The following is an 18,147-nucleotide window of genomic DNA, read 5'->3' as shown; positions in this document are numbered from 1 at the left end:
AATGCTATCTGCTGGTTACCTCCTGAATGTTTGACACTGGCCTGACACATGGAATTAGTAAAATCTTCAAACTTTCAATTATATCAAGAAACCTTTCGATAGCACATAGTCTGGTCTTCTTTCAACTTCTGATGAATTTTACATCAAGAGCACTTGGCTTTTCAATTTGCAATTGAAGTTCTTATTTTAAACATTACATGGGTGCGCCTATGTGCTATCTAAGATTCTCAGTTTCAATAGTATCTCCCATGCAGCAGTTAAAATTGTAGCAACCAATTATGGGCTAAGCTCATGTAATTTAACAGGCACTGAAGCATTTTAATATATAATTTCAATATTTTCAATGGCTTTATCAAAATGATGTGTTCTGTCACTGTAATGTGGGCTATTGCCTTCAGCAGGCTTTTGTATTTGAGGAGGCAATGCTTATCTGAGCTTCCATAACATTTGAATTAAATGTTACCAATGTAATACTAAAAGATTCAAATGACATTTGTCACAGCTCCTGGTACATCTATTACACAGTCACACAGAGTATTAGAGATGTACAGCATGGAAACAGACCCTTCGGTCCAACTTGTCCACGCCGACCAGATATCCTAACCTAATCTAGTCCCACCTGCTAGCGCTTGGCCCATATCCGTCTCAACCCTTCCTATTCGTATACCCATCCAAATGCCTTTTAAAAAATGCTGTAATTGTACCAGCCTCCACCACTTCCTCTGGCAGCTCATTCCATACACACACCACCCTCTGTGCGTAAAAGTTGCTCCTTAGGTCTCACCCTAAACCTATGCCCTCTAGGTCTGGACTCCCCCAACCCAGGGAAAATACCTTGTCTATTTACCCTATTCATGCCCCTCATGATTTTATAAACCTCTATCAGGTCATCCCTAAGCCTCCACCCTCCAGGGAAAACAGCCCAGCTTATACAGCCTCTCCCTGTAGCTCAAATCCTCCAAACCTGGCAACATCCTTGTCAATCTTTTCTAAACTATTTCAATTTCCACAACATCCTTCCAACAGAAAGGAGACCAGAATTGTATGCAATATTCCAAAAGTGGCCTAACCAATGTCCTGTACAGCTGCTACATGACTTCCGAACTCCTACACTCAATACTCTGACCAAGGAAGGAAAGAATACCAAACACCTTGTTCACTATCCTATCTACCTACAACTCTACTTTCAAGGAACTATGAACCTGAAGTCCAATGTCTCTTGTTCAGCAACACTCCCTAGGACCTTACCATTAAGTGTCCTGCCCTGATTTGCTTTTCCAAATGCAGCACCTCACATTTATCTAAATTAAACTCCATCTGCCACTCCTCCGCCCATTGGTCCATCCGATCAAGATCCCATTTTAGTCTGAGGTAACCTTCTTCACTGTTCACTACACCTCCAATTTTGGTGTCATCTGCAAGCTTACTCACTATACCTTCTGTTCACATCCAAATCATTTATATTAATGACAAAAAGTAGTGGACTCAGCACTGATTGTTGTGGCACACCACTGGGCAAAGGCCATCAGTCTGAAAAGCAACCCTCCACCACCACCCTCTGTCTTCTACCTTTGAGCCAGTTCTGTATCCAAATGGTGAGTTCTCCCTGTTTTCCATGAGATCTAACTTTGCTAACCAGTCTCGTTTGAGAAACCTTGTCAAATGCCTTACTGAAGCCCATATAGATCACGTCTGCCACTTTGCCTTCATCTACCCTCTTTGTTACTTCTTCAAAAATCTCAAAGCAAGTTTGAGAGACATAACCTCCCACTCACAATGCCATGCTGACTGTCCCTAATCAGTCCTTGCCTTTCCAAGTACATGTAAATCTTGTCCCTCAGGATTCGCTCCCAACAACTTGCCCACCATAGATGTCAGGGTTAGGAGATTAGAGTCAAGATTAGAGTGTTGCTGGAAAAGCACAGCAGGTCAGGCAGCATCCAAGGAGCAGGAAAATTGACGTTTCAGGCAGGATTCCTTCATCAACATTTCTGATGAAGGGCTCCTGCCCGAAACGTCAATTTTCCTGCTCCTCGGATGCTACCTGACCTGCTGTGCTTTTCCAACACCACTTTAATCATTCCCCACTTAGTCTACTGTCAGATGCTTTGTTCCCTATGACAAGTAACCTGAACATGGTAGTCATCATGTCAGTAATGGTTGCACTCAATGTGTGTAAGTTATTGAACAATGGGAAATTTGGTGAAATAATCTATCACAAGGATAGAATCTTCTCAAAACAATGAATAGGTTTGTTGCAATTTTCATCCAAGGAACGGTTAGGCCATTGTGCAGTTGTATAGGCTCCTGCATTGCTGGGATCAATACACTTGACATGTCTCCTGCACATTCATCAATTGTTTAATATCCAGACTTCTCCCTGGTCAGTCCCAGAATCACATGATAACCACCTCATTACCAACGCTCGTTTCCCTCGTACAACATGGACATGATATCTTGGACTAATGTTTTGGATCTTAAGGCTTGTTTGCCCTTGAAATTGACCATAACAGGCTCATCTCTGTAGGTCCAAAATGAATGAATGTTTTCAGATACTTCCTTTACATTTTCAAGCCATCATTGAATAATGGTCATCTATACCTCACATTGTTGTTCAATTCCTGATTGCAGCTGTTCACACTGACCTGGCCAAAGTGTAATCAATTTATCTTGAGAACATCTTCAATTTTGTATTAAGAACATCCACACACAGATCAAGAGGAATAACTTGGTCTTTGTGTCGGTTCAGTAATCTATTCAGCATTCTAGATTCGAGTGGTGCTGGAAAAGCACAGCAGTTCAGGCAGCATGCAAGGAGCAGGAAAATCGACGTTTCGGGCAAAAGCCCTTCATCAGGAATAGAGGCAGAATGCCTGCATGGTGGAGAGATAAATGAGAGGAGGGTGGGGGTGGGGAGGAAGTAGCATAGAGTACAATCGGTGAATGGGGGTGGGGAGGGAGGTGATAGGTCAGGGAGGAAGGTGGAGTGGATAGATGGAAAGGAAGATAGGCAGGTAGGACAAGTCATGGGGACAGTGCTGAGCTGGAAGTTTGAACTGGGGTGAGGTGGGGGAAGGGGAAATGGGGACATTGGTGAAGTCCACATTGATGCCCTGGGGTTGAAGTGTTCCGAGGAGGAAGATGAGGCGTTCTTCCTCCAGGTGTTGGGTGGTGAGGGAGCGGCGATGAAGGAGGCCCAGGACTTCCATGTCCTCGGCTGAGTGGGAGGGGGAGTTGAAATGTTGGGCCACAGGGCGGTGGGGTTGATTGGTGCGGGTTTCCCAGAGATGTTCCCTAAAGCGCTCTGATAGGAGGCGTCCAGTCTCCCCAATATAGAGGAGACCACATTGGGAGCAACAGATACTTACCTAATCTATTCAGCATGTCAGACGGAATCATCCTGGTACCTTGCTTGACTTCAAAGTCATATTCTTTTCCCTTGATGGTAGACTCATTCACAGTATACAGCTGATAATGTCTCATGGCTTATGGTCTGTATTTCTTGCTGAATAGAGAGATGTGAAACCACATGATGCCATACACTGGAGCTGATGGCTCATGTGCTATGCTAGAAGAGTTGGCTTACACAGATGCAAGGTCATTTGACCAAATGTAACAAGCTTGTTATCTTACAGAAGATATGATCTGATGCCTTTTTTGTGATGCATCCATTTCCAGAAGAATCTTTTGAATTTGTCATATTGCAGGTGCCAAGATTTTGTTGTTGGACGTTGCTTAAGAGAATTGAAAGCTTAATGACGGTTCTCTTGACACACATAGGGGGATATCTTTCTTGAGCTAACCCCTCAGCAGAAACATCTCTTTTGCAAAAGTAGGAATATATAGTGGGACAAAGTTGAAAAGTCCAACATAATATGGGCGGCATGGTGGCACAGTGGTTAGCACTGCTGCCTCACAGCGCCTGAGACCCAGATTCAATTCCCGCCTCAGGCGACTGACTGTGTGGAGTTTGCATGTTCTCCCCGTGTCTGCGTGGGTTTCCTCTGGGTGCTCCGGTTTCCTCCCACAGTCCAAAGATGTGCAGCTCAGGTGAATTGGCCTTGCTAAATTGCCCGTAATGTTAGGGAAGGGGTAAATGTAGGGGTATGGGTGGGTTGCGCTGCGGCGGGTTGGTGTGGACTTGTTGGGCCGAAGGGCCTGTTTCCACACTGTAATGTTATCTCATCTAATAATATCGCAGATTCTCATTGTCTTGCATGGTTGACATTTGTTTAAAATCCTCAATTCTTACTTGGATCAGATCAGGTTCCATGAGCAGAGTAATTGAACCTGAGAAAGTTTATCATGTTGACATGGTTCTGTTGGTTCATGCTGTCAATTACTTTGTTAAGAGTAGGTGATTGCTGCTGGAATAAGTCTTGACTTTTGATAGTCCAAATGGTAACCATCAGAAATGGCACCTTAACCATCAGAAACAATACCATCCAAATGGCATCCTAAATGCTATTAACGCTTGGGTTCATCTGCGAGATGGCCAAACCAGAATCCATTGTTTGATTCCAGCTTGGAAAAGATTCTTGTTCTGGAAAATTTAGGATTTAATTCTTCCAGCATCGGTATTTTCACATGAACATATTTTAAGTGAAAGTTTGAGATACCTTGGATCTATGCATATTCATAAAGGTGATATCATTCTTTGAGACAATGGTTGGAGCAAAACAATCCTGTGTAGTGGTCATTCTTCCAAATTACACAGGTTTGCTTCATCTCATTTACTTTCATTCAAATGTTCTCCTGAATGTGCATGCGCCACTTCCTTATGGATAAATGTGGCTGCATCACCCCTAAATTTGCCAACTGTGCCCAAGTAGTCTGGGTCAAGTTGTTTGAGACCATTGACTGCCTCAATTGTGTCACACAATCTTTCCACCAGCAAATACAGTTTGAATATCATGAAGTGTGATGAGACAGAGACCTCCGCATCTTAGTAGCCCTGCCACTGCTGAACCATTGTTATCTACTTGTTGGAAGAGTTTGAAAGCCATGATGAGCTTGTATATTAGTGCTATTGTGAGATTTAGCCAATGTATGGATTGCTGATCAATTACACATGGAGATGATCTTTCACAGGCTGTACAATGGAGTGCCATTTGCTGAGTTACAAGGCTTTTAGGGTATGTTGTGATAATATTTGGCTCTAATTCCTTAATTTTAATGTGTTCTAACCTGCCCTTGCAGGGCAGTTGATGTTTATGGTCATAAAAACTTCAGACTACCTTACATTGTTGACATTGTTTGTGAGGTTTACAATATGGAAACTTTGCTACAGTGTTGTGGTGCTGTGCTGTCTTGTTGGTCGCCTGTGTTTTGTTCTGAGCCTTGACTTGGTGCATGGAACCAGATATCCCTCACAAGTATGGCCCGTGTCTGTTGATGCCACATGCTTTGCAGATTGAAGAGACACTGGGCAGCTGTTTGGTAGGTGTGAAAAACCATATCTATGTCAGATCTTGCTGGTTTGCTGAAAGGGTTTTTAAAATATGTAGTATGAAGGGCTTGTATGTTTCTTTGTTTTACTTTGCTCTCCTTTTATTTTCCCCTCTTGCTTATGTTTCATTCTATTTTTTCACTGCTGCAGTCATTTCACTGATTTTTAATCATTTTCAGGTTGTTACTTTAACTTGATGGCATTCGGTCATATACTTGTAATGATGATATCATGTAAGCTTCCTTCTGTTCTGACTCCAAATTGGAGAGAACCTCTGCAGGTAGTTCAGCTCTCATAGGATCAGAGTGCTTTTTAACAATTTCCAATCACAAAACTCTGAACTTAAGCTCTTGAAATTAAGCTTTTGCCATTTTGTTTTACTTTTAATCTTCTAAGAACTAGATGCTTTTATTTTGAAATAAGAAAGCACGTTGTCATTCTGTTTTTTTTAAGACACAGGGTTTTTGTTTTGATGGAATTTGAACTTTAAGAAGTTTGCCTCCCAGCTGTTTGATCTGCAGATTTCCACTGAACAGAAACTAGTGCTGTTATGTTTCTGTGGACGTTGAGATTCAGGGCTGCTGCCTGCCTTTTCTTCAATGAGGACTCCAAATGTCTGTCATCAAGAACTTGAATTCTTTTCTAAGTGGCCAAAGCACTGCTATCGTGATCTGTCATTGTGATGCATGCTGTAACCTTCAGCAGGGTAACTGTACTCAGTGAGACAATACTCATGTTAACTCCCATAACATATGAACTGCATGTGGGGAACGAAGTACTGGAGGTTTCAGTAGGTGTTTATGACAGTAAAAGGCACTTTGATACCTGAACTAATCCTAAACTATTCTCTTATAAACAGTAGCTTACATCAATCAACATGTCATGGTTCATGTGGCTATAGTTAAAGTAATGGTTGAGACCTTCTACCCTCAGGTCACATTGTTATTATACAATGATGGTACTTTGAATATGTCACAAACACAATATACTAGAAGATATAACACAACAGTAATAAAATGACTGAAGGTAACTTTGTTATTTATTCATGGGATTTTGGTATCATAAGCTAAGCCAATATTTGTTGCCCATCTCTAATTGCCTCCAACGGCAGTTAAGATTCAATCACATTTCTGTAGGTCGAGTCACAAGTCAGCCAGGCCAGACCATGTTATTGTTGCAAATTTCCATCCTAAAGGACATTTGAGAGTCAGATATATTTTCATGATAAGTAACAAGGGCTATATGTTTGTCATGAGGCTAGCTTTTAAGTTGTAGACATTCATCAAATTCACATTTTACCACCTACCATGGTGTAATTCAAGCTCATGGCTCCAGAACATCAACATGGGATTTTCGATGACTAGTCCAGTGACATTACCATCACACCACTGCCCACCCCCCAATTCACAGGGCTCAGAGAGCACAACAGCATACCCAAATTCAAAAGGTGATTGTCATCCTGCAATCTCTACGCTTTATGTTACTCCTTATTTAAATATTGGGAATAAGCTTCTTCTGCACATGGCCATGAAATGACATACAAAAGCAAGGGTTAATGCAGATCATCAGGGTACTGCATGTTTTCAAAACATGTTATATATGATTTTAAATAATTAAGTTTACTTATGAAATAATCCTCAGTTCATTTGCAATAAATTAGGAATCCAATAAATCCATCTCAATCGGTTCAGTAACTTTTATACAACAAATGAACCTTTACATGAAGTTTTTAAACCAAATCTGACAAAAGCTTCTACTCTTCTGTTAATTCATTTTGAAGTAATTTCATGATTAAGGCTTATAGATGGGAGGTGTTTTTATATCACTGTAAATGTTTACAATTATGAGCTTTATTTTTAAAAAAATTGATGAACAGAGTTGGATAAATCCCAGGTGAAAAATGCTGGGTTATGAGACTAAATATACAGAGATGATCAAATACCTGAAAAGGACATTGTGGCTCCAGTCATTGTGACCAGGAGAATGCTACCTATAAAATACAGAGCTGAAAATGTGTTGCTGAAAAAAGCACAGCAGGTCAGGCAGCATCCAAGGAGCAGGAGAATCAACGCTTCGGGCATGAGCCCTTCTTCAGGAATGAGGAAATTGTGCCAAGCAGGCGAAGATAAAAGGTATGGAGGAGGGACTTGGGGGAGGGGCGTTGGAAATGCGATAGGTGAAAGGAGGTAAAGGTGAGGGTGATAGGCCGGAGAGGTCAGGAAGAAGATTGCAGGTTAGGAAGGTGGTGCTGAGTTTGAGGATTGGGACTGAGACAAGGTGGGGGGAGGGGAAATGAGGAAACTGGAGAAATCTGAGTTCATCCCTTGTGGTTGGAGGGTTCCTAGGTGGAAGATGAGGCGCTCTTCCTCCAGCCTTCGTGTTGCTATGGTCTGGCAATGGAGGAGTCCAAGGACCGCAAGTAGGACCGGAACGTTTCAGAGAACACCTCTGGGACACCCGGACCAACCAATCCAACCACCCAGTGGCTCAACACTTCAACTCCCCCTCCCACTCCACCAAGGACATGCAGGTCCTTGGACTCCTCTATTGCCAGACCACAGCAACACGACGGTTGGAGGAAGAGTGCCTCATCTTCCGCCTAGGAACCCTCCAACCACAAGGCACGAATTAATTGGATGACAGTGATGAAATGTATATGAATGTGGGTTAGCACTGTGAAAGTTTTTTTTTGGTTGGAAAAGATCCCAATGTAATTCTGGAACAGTACCAGTTTCAAGAAAACATGTGACGGCTAACAAGAAGTTATGACAATCCAGAGTGTTAATGAAGTTTCCTCATTTCCCCTCCCCCCACCTTGTATCAGTCTCAATCCTCGAACTCAGCACCACCTTCCTAACCTGCAATCTTCTTCCTGACCTCTCCACCCCCATCCCCACTCCGGCCTATCACCCTCACCTTTACCTCCTTCCACCTAACACATTTCCAACGCCCCTCCCCCAAGTCCCTCCTCCCTACCTTTTATCTTAGCCTGCTGGACACACATTCCTCATTCCTGAAGAAGGGCTCATGCCCGAAACGTTGATTCTCCTGCTCCTTGGATGCTGCCTGACCTGCTGTGCTTTTCCAGCAACACATTTTCAGCTCTGATCGCCAGCATCTGCAGTCCTCACTTTCACCTATAAAATACAGCCAACATCCTCTTTGCTTCAGCAGCCCCCCCATGTGAGAGGAATGTTTAAAACTCTTGTGGACCCACTCTTAATAAAAGGCTCTTCATCGAGACAAAACTTGTACTATTAGACCAGTTACTCCTTTGTTTGCTAAAATATTCCATGCAGCCAGAAAGTAACTTCTCAGTTTCAGCATTTTGACTATTTCTTAAGAAAGGAAATAACATAATTTGGGACAAATTATGTCTTTCAAAATTGTAAACTTGACCGAACAAGAAAGTTGCACTTCGCCTCTGTATGATTTACTAATTGACTTATGTTACTGAATCAAGAGAATATCTAAGGCAGACTTGAAATTTGTAACAACAAATCTGGAACAATAATTTCATATTGTCTGTTTAAGTAACTGGACTCAACTTCCACCCACATTTTAACAATTGATACAATTTCTTCAAAATAATCGCATTATGCAGCAGCTATTACATTAACACAAAACCATTTTGGCTGAGTAGAAGCACAATATAAAACAAGGTAGCTCCAATTCATTTCTCTTACATACTAAGGTGCAAACTACAGTGGTTACAGTTATTCATACAGTTGAATTGTGACCTCTGTTGGGAGGTTGATTGAAAAGGGAAGAGAAAAGGAGGAGGTGGTCTGGAAGACACAGATTATAACCATCGTGTCTCCAAAGCTGCTTATTTGCTTAGCCTCTTAACCAGGCAACAGTTTGCATCTCAGTAGAATCCTAAAATGTATGTATTTTGATTAGTTCTCAGCTATCTCTGTCAAATTGCTGGAAATAGGATCAAGAGATAACGGCTGAGCTGTTTTATTTTATGTTTAGCTGACACCAAGTTACTGTATTGCAGATTGAGAAGAAACTGAAAAACCTATAGTAACACTCATGGGGCTAACTACTCTTGAAGAAGCCTTTAAGCCAATTTTATGAGTTTCACCACCCACAATGCTCAAGTTACAGCTCGCAGACAATGCTTGCACACATTATTTTCATTAATTTTTCAGAATGTTTTCATTGTGGAGCTTCATCTGAATGTATAATTCAGGCCCAAAATCAACACTATGGGAAATGAGAGGCGGGGGGAACCTCTCCAACTCTCATAGCAAAGAGAGTCGAGGATGTGCTCCAATACTTTCAGGGTCTTCCTTAATGATGTGTGATGGACAGCATCATTGGATATGACCTAAGATTTTGTTCCAGGTATTTGTGAAAACCATTCTCGCACTCATTGTCACAGTGAGTTTTCACTCATTTTCATATGTTTCCAGGATTAAAGCATACACAGTGCTTTACCCCACCATCTTGAGCATTGAGCAAATCAATGGAATATGATAGCTTCCCACAAATCTCCTTACAAAGGCTTTTCAAGAGGAATTAATTGGATGACAGTGATGAAATGCATATGAATGTGGGTTAGCACTGTGAAAATTTTTTTTTGGTTGGAAAAGATCCCAATGTAATTCTGAAACAGGACCAGTATCAAGAAAACATGTGACGGCTAACAAGGAGTTAAGACAATCCAGAGTGTTAATGAAATAAGACGCTTAAAACTTTTAGGTTTATGACAGGCAGTGTAAGCACATTAATCCATTAGCTTTGTTTGGAATTTTGAGCAGAAAACTCAGCTGAATTGCAAAGAGCCAATAATTGAGATCAGAAACAAGATTTAAGTTTCTCTCAACTTCAGTTTTAGTTCAGAGGAAACCAGTCAGTGCAAAAGCTGTGCTTTTTATTTAAAATGTTCACAAACTTTCCAAGCCTGAAAGAATTTGAAACAAATGTTTCAGGCTGCCAAACTGAAAACATTTAGGTCATCAGACTTGTGAAATGTTCACACTGTCAGACTCAGAGGAATCATAAAATTATCTGCATAGTTCAGGAAAGAGAAAGTGGAACAAGTTAGTTAAATAGAAACGCAAGAGTTGAGATAGGAGCACGATTTCTCAGGACCTAAGTACCCGTAAAGGATAATTTTGGGAAACAATTTGGAACTTTGCTTCAATATCTGTTAAGAAAACTTCATTCATTTGCTTCATGTATTTTTGTCATATATTTATTGTTTATTGCTCAAGAACCCTTGTAGTCTCAAGTGAATACGTTTCAGTGTCAAACCACAACATTACCTAACTGAACAATAAAAAAAGGATTGTCAAGCCAGATTTCATGCTGGGATGTAACCTGTGGCAAGTGTTATCAGTTAAGATCATCACATGATGTAGAGATATCTGCTTTAATTGTTGAAACATAGTGGGAGTTGAGAATCCTGGATCAGCTCTGGCTTGGACACAATACTTCAGGGCATTTCTGGAGATAAAAAAAGTGAACAAAATCTTGGCTATTTTCAACGGAAGTGATAAACAGCAAAATGTAATGCAGGCTATGTTTCTGGTATAGAAGACTCATGGACAAACAGGCAAAATAAAAACAGATCATGCGATTGCCTGTCAGCTACTTTTACAGGAGTTGAAAGGAAGTTCAAGATGAAGAAGATCATCAAAAAGTACACTGCGAAGTTTGAGGCAGATAGGCTTCAATTAAATGGTTATTGCTGTAGATACATGTATCAAAAATTCCATTCAAAGAAATGTTAAACATGCGACAAAGATCATGACTAAGCGAAAAACTTGCTTTTACAAATTACATTTTACATTGCACAATGACAAAAAAGTATTTCAAAAGGAAACTTCTATCAGATAAAATCAATTTGTCTTCACGCACATTGTCCTTTAAAGGCAAAATTTACATGCAATAAAGAAAAACCAAAATGTAAAATTAATTGTAGCATTTTGTGAAGTCACAACTGTTGAATTAACGTAGTGAGGATCTCAAATGGCATTGGCTGGATGCAAGGACCAGCTGGCCTGTAACATATGAATCCAATGTTCCAAGATTTGCATTATATATCAACATACTGGCAGTGCCCAACTATTTAATAGTTCACATATGGATAAGTGTGCTTGTGTAATTATATTGTTCCATCTGCTGACTTCACAGAGCAGAGAGAATTCACTGGCCTTTAACATACAGCCACAGATCAATAATCTCGGGCCACTGATTGCCATCATACACAAATGAAGCAGCAGCTTTTTTTTAAACCAAATATATAGTGACACAGATGGAGAAACACAAAATGAAGCACATGGCTGCAGAGGAGGGAAGGATTGAAAGGGTTAGTATGTGCCACTGCTGCTAACTGTTCCTCCTGGAGTTTTCTTCTGATAGAGACCTTACTGTGCTTGCCTTTCCAGCAGAGCAACAACTCATACACTGGTGAGCAATCGCTGCCTCCCACACATACGGAGTGCAAACTGGTTGGTCGGATAAAAGGTTGCTTGCACTGCAGGCTGTCACTAAAAAGACAGTAACATCTGTGGAAACTCAATGACAATTTTACTAGTACAGACCATGGGCAAAGTATTATCGGCATTTCTAAATAATGTTCCTATTGCTGCTTTGGGATGTTTTAGATTTCAAATTACAATTAATCCAAGCATCTTCAAGTCATATGGAAAAAATGTTACATTCAGCCATAACAGAAGGATTAAAAGGACAATATTTGTCTGGTAACAGCAGAAATCACCTTCAAACCTAAATACAACCCAACCAAACACAATTGTTTCAACTAATGGAAATAATAGCTTTGGTGAGAAATACAGTTGTAACAGATTTTCTGATTAACATTGGGCTGAAATGTTAACTGCATAGTCGCCCATCAAGGCTACGCCAAAGCTTAGTGGAATGCAACATGTAGCCTGACTTATCAGCCCGTTCCCATGCAGGAGGTTTTCAACAGGACTTTTTATTCATTGTTTACTCAATATATGCAGGCACCTGGAGGCTGCATGAAACCTTCTTGGTGTCCATGATACAGGTGGAGGTGTGCCCAATGCACCATAGTCAGTGAGTTCATGAGTGGAGATCTCAGGTGTCCTATGCTGCACCCCCATCCACCCCAGTAATGCTTACTTATTTTCTCCCTGATCTGGATCCCTTTTTCTCCTCCACGTTTTGTACATTTAAGAAGAATGAAGGGGCCTTGCTTGAACATCTCAGTGCCTTTGACAGTGCAGCACTGGAGTGTCAGCATTAATTTTTGTGCTGAAGTTCTGAAAAGTATAACATTCACTGCACTGAGTAGAGTATAGGATAGAAATCTAGTATTGCTGCTCACCTGAGCCACTAGTCCAGCACAATTCAAAACACACAAGCCCTCTGAAACCCTGAGCTCTGGTTACTGGCCCCAAGTATACCATTCTATTCTGGGCACCAAGTGTCAGGTAGTGGACATCCCCAATAAGATAGAACCTCAAACATCTCTGTGCCTTATTCATTCAATGATAATATTAGCCCTTGTTCCCAACCAATACGCGGGCAATCATTGACCAGAAATTCAACATAATCAGATAAATAATATCTATGGGTATTTGATCAGGCCACAGATTGGATATCCTGCAGTGAGAGACTCCCCAAAACCTATGCATATCCCATGAGGCACTAGTTAACATGTGTGATGAAATATTCTTCACTTGCCTGGGTGGTTGTGCCTGCAGTAATGCTGAGGATTGCCATCGCATTCATTAGCATAAATATCCACCTGCCTAATGTAGCTGCAGTATGTCATGCATTGCATAATCTTAGCAACCTTTCATTGACAGCACTTACCAAACTTGTGACCTCCAACACTGAACAAATATATGGAAATACCATCATTCAAAGTTACCATCAAGGCTAAATACCATCAGATTGGACGTTTATCGAAGCCTTCATTACCAGTGGGTCAAAAACCTGAATTATCTTATCCAGCAACATTATACAGGTCCTCTCATTATAAAGGCTGCAAAAGTTCATCACTACCTAGGGACTGGTAACAAACCCTTAGGACAACTAAGGCAAATAATAAGTGCTGAATTTCCAGAGATGTGGGTATTAAGAGAAAGGAGATGGAAATTAAGTTAAATGAAAGAACGAGTGCTTCTGACAGGTGGCAGGTAAAAAAATAAAATTGAGAACTAAGATCAATACAAAAAGATTCAGATAAGGGGTGGAAAATATTTGAAGAGGCATTAAAGAAATGAGTGGCGGTTACCATAAAAGGGAAATCCCAAAATTCTGGAAGCACATGAGAGGCACAGCTGATGTGTTAAATGAATATTTCACATCATCTTCATCTTGCCCAAACCAATGTGAGAGAGGAGGAAACTCAGTCACTAGAAGGATTTAAAATTGGTTAGACAGTATTGGTTAGGCTGTTGGTACTTAAAGTTGATAAGACAACAGGACCAGATGACATCCATCCAAGGATACTAAATTAAGTGAAATGAAGTTAGATAGGGTGTGGATCTGTATGCACAAATTTAATTAAAACGTGGTAAAGGTAGTAAGACAGCTAGCAAGAGGTGTAAATAAAGCACACAGTCTTCTAGGCTTCATTAGTTGAGGCAGAATATAGGGAAGTTGTTATGGAGTTATATAAGAAACTTGTTAGACCTCCGTTGGAGTATTGTACACAGTTATGGACATCACATTACAAGAATAATATGAATAATATGAATGTATGACTATGTGTGGAAGAGGTCCCAAGGATGAGAAGCTTCAATAGAGAAAGTTTGGATAAATTAAGTTAATCTTTTCCTTTACAAGGAAAAACAAAGAAGATTTAATAGAAAGTCTTCAAAAATATGAAGTCTGAACAGAGTGGATAGGAAGAAATGTGCCCTTGAATAGATCAGAAGTAAGTTACAAAAGAAGCAAACATAAGGCAAGTAAAATCTCTTTCACATTGTGAGTAATTAGGGTTTGGCTGGAAGTGTGGGGGCAGCACATTCAGTTGAGGCATTATTTCTATTTACTCAATCATCCAGTGTACAGGGTTACACATCAAGTCAAAAAGGTCCAGAGATACAATGGGCCAAACAGTCTACTGCATTATAACAATTCCATGATTCTTTCAAAATAAAACTGATTAATGGGCAAATCCAAGAGAAATATATCCATTGAAAATGTACACTACATGAACTCAAACCATGAGAATTTTATTATGTTTTGCTGCCTGTTTTTATTTGTGTAGACACAGAAGTTTAGTTGTTCAGAAAGGGAGCAAGCAGAATAAATGTGGTTATTGGGAAAACAGTTCTTTGGAAAAGTTAAACATGTAAACAACAGTTCTACAATTATAAATTTTCCCAATATAACGGGATAATGGCCAGATTTAGAGGTCACTGAAGGTAATAGACAATAAAACCATTTTATATAATTACCTTGGCTGCAATGAGTAGTCTAGTCCTTAACTACCAACAGAATGCAATTGCTCCTCATTAATGTTCATGGCAAAGTCCCTGCATATAGAAATAATTGCAACTTAACATGGTACACATTTCCTGAAATATAAGATTGCATCCAACTAGGTAGGTGAAGTTTTCCTTAGAAGCAGTGTTGTGCCTAAAAATCTTCCGTAGGTTGATCTTTTGAGATATGGGGTTGCAGACATTTAGCAATGGTCACAGTGAACATCCACACATTGACTCTGGGTGAAAATATCATGTGTACTCCCTGAACAATACATAATCATATCCATTATTTTCTTTTTAGCTTTTCAATTTCACAAATGAAAACAGAAATAAGCCCCCTTCTTTACATTTCACAGGTCAATGACTACATATCAAAACCAAGTATGCGCTTGAAGAAGCTATAATCTCTGTTAAAAAAAGCTTTTACCTGCCTCTGTGCAGGTGGTCAATACTGAATACTGATGTAGCGTGAGAGTGGCTGAAAATATTTCATGGCATGGAAGAAGAAGAAAGTGATGAATTAGTGAGGCAATAGTTGGAATATGATGGGAAATGCTATGACTCACATTACATGAAGAACACTGCACTGGAGAGGGTGCAGAGGAGATTTCCAAGGATGTTGTCCACACTGTGGAGTTTTAATGATGAAGAGATGCGATAGACTGAGGTTGTTTTCCTTAGAGCAGAGGAGACTGATGGGGGACATGATTAAGATGCATAAAATTATGAGGGGCATAGTCAAGGTCAACAGGAAAAACCATGGTGAAGGCACAGATTTAAAACAGTAAGGAGTATGAGAATTAGAGATATTGAGATAAAACATGTTCACTCAGAGATTGCTGAAAATCTGGAACTTAATGCCTGTAAGGGTGGCAGAAGCAAAACCCTTAGATGTGCAATCGAGATGCAAAAGGCATACAAGGCCTTGGTCCAAGTGCTGGAAAACAGGATTAGAATGGCTAGATGGTTGTTTCTGACTGGCATAGAGACTCAATGGACTGAAGAGCCTTTTTCTGAACCGTGGATCTCTGTGGCTGCATGACTGTGAGCATCACTGCTATTGGTCAAGTAGCATAACTGGTAGACTGCAGACAAGGGCTGGCCAAAGGGTTTTTGGCATCTTAGGCAAACTATGATTTACCACCCCCTCCCCGGCCCCACCACCACCACCACCACCAGATGTTCAATTTAAGCAAAGTGACAAATCGACAATGGAATTTCATTTCTATTTACTTGGCAAAGACTAATTTGATGGCCCTTAAAACCTGGCATCGGTGACCACCTAATTGCTTATTTGGTGGGTCCAGCCCTGCTGTAAACTCACTTCAGCCCTTCATGCCAAAGTGACATAGCTCAATTACAATCTCATTTAAACTAAACCTGGAGGGATTTAGAACAGCAGTAATGCCAGTAGAAGTAGAAAACTTGCTTCCCATTTATATTTTTTTTCAGTTGAGAGGAAAATAATGGTTTGCATAACATAAACAATGGCATTACTCACTTCAACATTTGATTATTGCAATGTCTTACACAAAGTCAACCTTAAACAGAGCAGCATCACATGCCCAAATGCACAAATGACTGAATGACTGTAAAACCATGTACAAAAAGTAAAATCGTGCTGTCCAGTGTTTCAATGACCAACATTCAATACTCTACCTACAATCTTAAGAACTGACAAGCTGTTTGGGGATGATAACAAATGCATTGATGCCAAAATCTAAACATTTGAGAGTTTCTTTATGTATTCTGAGAAAACTTTATATTTGTGGTTATTCTGATTCTTTAGATTTCTGGAATTTGATTGTATAAAAAGCTTCACCTCCTGCCAGTTGAAGGAAGAATCATCTTCAAATCTGAAAGGGGCCAAACACCAAATGTGGAAACTGTATCCAAAAAAGCACAAAGCCAACCGCGGTATTTACCATATCACTCACGTACATCGCGAGAGATTTGCTGAGAAGGAAGCCTTTTAGTTTCGAGGCACAGACTATTCAACAAATCTATTTTAGGTATAAACTAAAGAGTCTAACTGTTCCCACGCTTGCATTGCCTTTCCAAAATATATGTAAAGATTAATTAGATGACACGTACCAAAATTTCCACAGCGTTGTTGGGAGGTACAAGAAAAAGCATGAAAAGGACAAGAGTGGGGATAAGGGAAATGAATGGGAAAACTGGTGTCTGGTTACCTTGCCCTGAAACCAGTGATGTTCCGCCAGTTCCTGAGAGCAGTACAAATCGTGTTTACAGCTGTGCAAACGGTATCTAGCGGTGGAGCCTCAAGGAAGAGAATAATGGTCGGATTCTTTGGAAAGCACAAGTTGCTTTTACAGAAATGCGAAATCACTGCGTTCAATTCAGATTTTTATGCCATGTTTATGGACTCACTATACCCAGGCAGCGTATATTCACCGATCAGCCTGCGTGTTGCATTTGGACTGGAGTACACTAGTTGCAATGCTCTACGCTGTAGGCAGCGTTTGTAGACGAGATATTGGAGCAGAAACATAGAAAATGATGGGCTGTCTTTATAAAATCCAAATGCAATGAAGTTTCCCCGAGTACAGTGTCAGTCAGGAGGCTCCTTTTGTCAAATGCTCCCCACGTGCATTGTTTTGTTACAAAGCGGTGCTTTAAATGCTGGGGATGGACTTAAAATAAAACTTACAGGCTAACCTGCCTGTGTTTATGCCTCTTTGCCTACATCCGAGCAGTTGTTTTAATGCCTTTTAGTGGAATGCCTCATTGGTAACTCGGACGCGAGATTAGTAAATGCATCATATTTTTTTTGAGGGGGGGGTGGTGGGAGAGGGTAAAAAGGAATTCCCTGGAAAACCCACGCACCTACGTCTGTCAGAAACATTTTCGCGGCAGGAATGAATTCCTCGTGTGTTTTCTGGATCAGCTCCACGGATCCTGAAAGGCGAGTCTAGTCTCTCTCTCTCTCGCTCTCTTTGCCTGTCTAGTTTCACAACAAAAACACACGCTCGCCTCGGTCTGCAATCCCTGAGCAGCCCTGGCGGATCAGCACGGCGCCGAAAACAAGCGAGGGGAGAGAGAAAGAGAGAGAGAGATCGGGGGGGGGAGAAGCGAGCCGTCCAGCACTGCCAGCTGTGAGGCAGCCCATTGAGTTTACTGGAAGCTCACAGCCAACCTACAGCCATCAGTCAAAACTAAAGCATCATCAAACAACTCGCACTTAATGAACCTGCTGCTGGATCTACCGGGGGGCGGGGCAGTCTGTAAGATTGTTTT

At 40.8% G+C, this 18,147-nt stretch overlaps 1 protein-coding gene and 1 long non-coding RNA gene across 15 annotated transcripts in view; both read right to left on the bottom strand.

Moving 5' to 3' along the window:
- dmd (dystrophin) overlaps positions 1-18,147 on the bottom strand; it is a 1,983,813-nt gene that overhangs the window by 1,781,262 nt on the left and 184,404 nt on the right. The gene's annotated exons all lie outside the window — the stretch shown is intronic.
- LOC140486202 (uncharacterized) lies at positions 10,653-17,937 on the bottom strand. Its single transcript, XR_011962535.1, has 3 exons — positions 17,737-17,937; positions 14,860-14,937; positions 10,653-10,906 (listed from the first exon to the last, which is right to left on the bottom strand). It is a non-coding gene; the product is annotated as an uncharacterized lncRNA (long non-coding RNA).

Source organism: Chiloscyllium punctatum, chromosome 15 (assembly GCF_047496795.1).
Source record: "Chiloscyllium punctatum isolate Juve2018m chromosome 15, sChiPun1.3, whole genome shotgun sequence".
Classification (NCBI taxonomy): Eukaryota; Metazoa; Chordata; class Chondrichthyes; order Orectolobiformes; family Hemiscylliidae; genus Chiloscyllium; species Chiloscyllium punctatum.
The sequence above is the reverse complement of the archived record's forward strand: the minus strand, read 5'-3'. Positions and strand labels throughout refer to the sequence as shown.